The sequence below is a fragment of the Tenrec ecaudatus genome, chromosome X, assembly GCF_050624435.1.
Source record: "Tenrec ecaudatus isolate mTenEca1 chromosome X, mTenEca1.hap1, whole genome shotgun sequence".
NCBI lineage: Eukaryota > Metazoa > Chordata > Mammalia > Afrosoricida > Tenrecidae > Tenrec > Tenrec ecaudatus.
This window is the reverse complement of record NC_134548.1, coordinates 166,714,960-166,720,316: the sequence shown is the minus strand read 5'-3', so window position 1 is coordinate 166,720,316 and position 5,357 is coordinate 166,714,960. Positions and strand designations below refer to the sequence as shown.

General features: G+C 39.3%; 1 pseudogene; it reads left to right on the top strand.

The window, feature by feature from the left end:
• Positions 1-4,499: 4,499 nt before the first annotated feature.
• On the top strand, positions 4,500-5,086 carry LOC142433855 (general transcription factor 3C polypeptide 6 pseudogene; annotated as a pseudogene).
• Positions 5,087-5,357: the final 271 nt, after the last annotated feature.

Genomic DNA, 5,357 nt, shown 5'->3' with positions numbered 1-5,357 from the left:
GTTTGTTGCTTGGCGTCAGGTGTGCTGCCAGCAGATGCGAACCAGTTTTAGATTAATTTATCTACCGCTCAGCAAAAATCAAGGAGTCACTGCTGCCTCTGAAACCCATAATACTCAAGGTTAAGCGGAGACACGCATAAGAATAGAACTGGGAAGAGAGTCAACGGGGAGTGAAGAGGTGGGGGGTGGGGGCTCAGTCAAGCCGGACAAAGATTGTAATGACAAAAAGGACTCAAGCAGGTAGGTGTGGTTGAAGCTAATAAGTGCTGTCCCCCCACCCCTGCAGGCAAAAGGAACAGCAAATACAAATGCCCTGTGGCACAAATTTGGCATATTCTAGACCTAAAAAAATGCAGCTGGAATGCAGAAAGCAGATAGCACAGCTTAAGCTGGGTAGTGAAGCCATGAAAAGTCTCCAATTTGAATGACAAGAGCTTTTGAACTTTTTAATTAATGAGTATTTACTGCTTTATTAGTGACACTGGTTATAATCGATTTCTTAAACAGTCTTGTACTTATTTTGCCCATCAGATGTTAACAAGATTTTTACATATCCACCCCACGTTTTATGAATACGATGAAACATATGAAAATGGAAAGATGTACACCCATTAATCTGCTACAACCAGCATATGCTATACTCATAGATAAAAGGTCTTTCTTTATTGAGACACTAAGTTGCTAACATCAATATACTTCATATCTATGAACACTGAAGCATACTTATCACGAAGCAGAGATCAAACACCATACGTACTATATCTTACACACATAAAACGTGTTTGCTGCTCTTTTTACTCAAGGGAAATTTACATGCCATGGAATGCACAAATGTAATTGACTCTACAATGCGTTTGGACAAATGCATGCTCCAAACCTCTATCAGGGTGCAGATTATGATCAACACCCCCAGAAAAGTCCCCTGTCAGGCCCCGGGAAGACCTGAGAAAGCACTATTCAGAATTTTTCTACCTTGGATTTTTTTTTTTCCTAAATGAGACCTTCAAGTGAATGGAATCATGACAGAAGATATGTGTTTCATAAGAAACAGCCAAAATGTTTCCCAATGTGCTCACAAAATTTGCATTCCTTCCAGAAATATATGAGAGTTCTTTTGTATACTTGCCAAAATTCAGGGCTGTCTGTCAGTCTTTCATTTCAGCCATTCAAGTGTGTGTGAAGATATTTTTGCTCCTTGAGATTTTATTGGTTTCCCTGAGACAGATTAGTTGTATATCTGCCTTTATAACGTATTCAAATATTTTGCCCAATTTTGAATGTGCTGTATTATCACTTACTTGTATTTCACCAAAAATTGCAGTTAATTTTTAATCATGTGCACATGCTTAGTGTGTACAATTTGATAAAGGTCATGAAAAGATCGAAGGAAGGAGTGCTGGCATTTTCCCACAAACTCCTGAAGCTCAGTCATATATGCACTGCCACAATCAAGCCAGTGAGTATATCCATCGTCCCCGAGTTTCTTTGTGCCCCTTGGTCATTCCTCCCATCTATCCCTTCCTGCTCCTCTCTTCCCCAAGCAACCGCTGATCTACTCTACCTTCACTGTCAAGGGCTTTCTATCAACAACAGCATCTTTGGGTCTAGCTCTTTTCACTTAACATAATTATTCTGAGATTTGGCCACGGTATTTCATGTATCCACAGCGCATGCCTTTGCACGGCTGGATAATATTCCATGGCATGGATGTACCACAACGTGTTTATTTCTTCATCTGTTGATGGATGTTTGAGCTGTTTTCAATTCAGGACTACTATAAATAAGAAGCTGCTATGGGCATGTGTGCCCAGCTCTTCTCCTGAACATATATTTCCTTTTATGTGCATATATACTTGGGAATTAGATGACTGGATAATATAGTACGGGGATAGTTCTCTTTTTAAAAACCCAACTGTTTTCCAACGTGGGAATACCATTTTACATTCCCACGGTGTGTGTGTTAGGTTTTTATTCATTGTGCATCCATGTCAAGACTTGGGATGGTCTGTGTTTGTAGTTCTAGCTTTTTGAATAGGTGTGCAGTGGAATCTCATTTTATTCTACTTTCGATTTATTTCCCTGACTATTGATGCTGAGAATTTTTTTAGATCCTCATTAGGCACTCATAAATCTTCTTTGGTGCAGTGCATATTCAAATTGTTTGCCCATTTCATATGGCATCTGATTTGGAAGTATTCTGTCCAGTCTGGCTTATCTTTTCAGTCTCTTACCAGTGTCTTCTGAAGAGCTCAAATTCTAAATTTTAACAAGGAAGTCAATTTGTTCTTTTATAGATTTTGCTTTGGGCATCAGATCTAAGCAATCTTTCTCTAACTCGAGGTCACAAAGACCTATTTTGGCCTAGAAGTTTCCTAGTTTTAGGTTGTATTTCACATTTAGGGATCAAATCCAGCTTGAAACCAGTATATTTATGGCGTGCAAGGTACAGATCAAACTTCATTTGGGGGCTTCTGAATATCCAATTATTCCAGCACTGTTTGTTGAAGAGACTGCGCTTCCTCCATTTAATTGCCTTTGCTCTTTTATCAAAGATCAGTGGGCTAGAGCAGTTTTGATTTATTGTCGTTTGCAATGATCTTTACAATCACAGCTTGTAAGTTCTCTAACTCACCTTTCCTTTCAGTGTTGGTCTGGCTATTTGTCTTTGTGTTTTTCTTTCCCTTTGCATTCATAGATGCATTTTAGAATCATCGTGTCCATTTCGAATGGGAAGGCCTCCTGGGCTTTTGATCTATAGATCAATCGGAGAGAAACAGCTTCTTTAACGATTTGAAATCTTCTGACCCATGAACAAAGTGTTGCCCTCCATTCATGTTTGTCTTCTTTAGTTTCACCAATATCTGGTAGTTTTCAGGGTCCAGATCTTTCACTTCTGTTATCCTATTTATTTCATAGTTTGGATGCCATTGGAATTGTTAACTGAATGTTTAGTTTCTGATTGTTCAGTGCTAGCCTATAGAAATACAATTGAATTTTGTGTATAGATCTTATATTCCGCAACCAAGGGCAGGCTGTTTTTCTGTAGATGCCCCTAGCCTTTCAATCTATACAATCACACCATCTCCAAATAAAGATGGTTTACGTCTTCCGTTCTCATTCAAATGCCTTTTCTTTCTTTCTGCTGCCTACTTGCCCTGGCTAGAATTTCCAGCACACTGTTGATTAGAAGTGGACAGCCTGTCTTGTCCTGATTGTAGTGAAAGCACTCTGTCTCTCTACATTCAGTATGACGATAGCTGTGACTTTTTCATAACTCTCCTTTATCATGTTCAGGAAGTTTCCTCCCTTTGGATAGTTTGATGGCACTTTTTATCAGGAATGGATGTTAGACTTTGTCAAATGCTTTTTTCTGCATCTACTTTGCTACTTTGTGGAGTTTTCCTATGTTTGGTTTGTTAATGTGCCATGTTACATGAATTTTCAAACTTTTCACTCTCAGGAGAAACTTCATGTGGCCATGCTTTATTGTCATTTGAATCTCCTGATAGATTTTATGTGCTACAGTTGTGTTTAGAATTTTTTTCTTGTGTGTCCATGAAGGATGCTAGTCTGTATTTCCTTGTAATGTCTTTCAACAGTTTTCATATTTCATGAAGTGATGCTGACCTGATAAAATAAAATAGAAAATATCCCTTCCTCATTGATTTTCTAGAAGATTTTTACATTAATAAATCATTTTATTGGGGGCTCTAACAACAATCCATACATCAAATGTATCAAACACTATTGTACTTATTTTGCCATCATCATTTTCAAAACAGTTTCTTTCTGCTTGAGCCCTTGGTATCAACTCCTCTTTTTCCCCCTCTCTCCCCATATCTTCCTACCCTCATGGACCCCTGATAAATTATACATTATTTTAATTTTATTTTCGTATTTTACATCTTCCGCTGTCTCCCTTCACCCATATTTCTGCTGCTCGCTCTTCCCCGGAGTGGGGTAGTGGTGCTTATATGTCTATCATAATAGTCGGTTCCCATTTCTCCCCCCACTTTCCCCCTACCCTCATGGTATTGCTAATCCTATTACTGTTCCTAAGGGGTTTATCTGTCCTGGATTCTGTGTGTCGAGAGCTCTTATCGGTATCAGTGTCCATGCTCCCAGTTTTGTAAGGTAGAACTGGGGTCATGATCGTGGGGGTCGCGGGAGGAAACATTAAAGAACTAGCGGAATGCTGTGTGTTTCGTCGGTGCTGTGCTGCACCCTGCCTGCCTAGTTCTTTCCTTGTGACGCTTCTAGAAGAGGTTTATTGTTTTAGTCATATCTCATCCTGAACTGTGAAGTACCCGAAGTTTTCTTTGTGGAAACATTTTTAACTAAAATTTCAGTTTCTTTAATATATACAGGCTGATTCAGGTTATTGTTTTCTTTTTAAATAAGCTTTACTAACTTGTTTCCTTCAAGAAATTTGTTCAATACATGCGAGATGTTAAATATCTTGGCATAGAGGGTGGATGCACTGCGGTGGTGGTGGTATCATGGTGGCTGCCGAGAGTTGGGGCTGCGAGGAGTGGGAAGAGGAGGAAGAGCAGTTGGTTTTGGTCGAATTGTGAGGAATTATTGATTCAGACTTTCTCTCAAAATGTGAAAATAAATGCAAGATTTTGACACTCTTGGGACCTGTGTTCTATTTGAAGAAGATGGGGAGGAACGTGTGGATGCCGAAGGCAATAACAAAACAAGGCTAAACTACAAATGCCATACGGTGAAGCAGCCCAACGGGACAAGAACTCTTCGGACAGAATCAAAGGAAGGAGAAGAGAATGTAGGTGGTGCGGACAGCCTGTGTGTCAGTGCTGGTGATTCCTCCAGTAGAGCCAGCATGACTTGTAGCTTTCTACATGCAGACGAAGACATGGCAGCTTCAGCCCCACACACATCTTTAGCGTTGAAGGAGCAAGATATTCAAATGCAAGATAATCCAGACCTGAGTTATGAACAGGAGAAACCAGTGCACGTGGATATAGAGGGTTCAAGTCCTCTTATCGAGATCCCTTCTTTTGATACAGAAGGTTTTGTTTTTATGAATTCTCAAGATGGTGCGTTGGAAGCAACTCCTCGATGACATGTTCCTCCTATTACCGCATATCATGAACTTGGTAGTTTTTACAACTGTAGGTTCCATTTGCTCATCTATTTTATTCTTTTCATTGGATTTCTAATGATAGCAAAACCTAATATTGCAGTCATTCCAAGACCAAGCATGCAATGAATTAGAAACCAAACCCCAAACTGGCTAAATTAATCCTAGACTCATCTCTGATGAATCCTTTAAATTTGGTGGTTTTACTAAGTATACTAGTTTTCAATTATTAGGTAAGTATATCAGTTTTCAA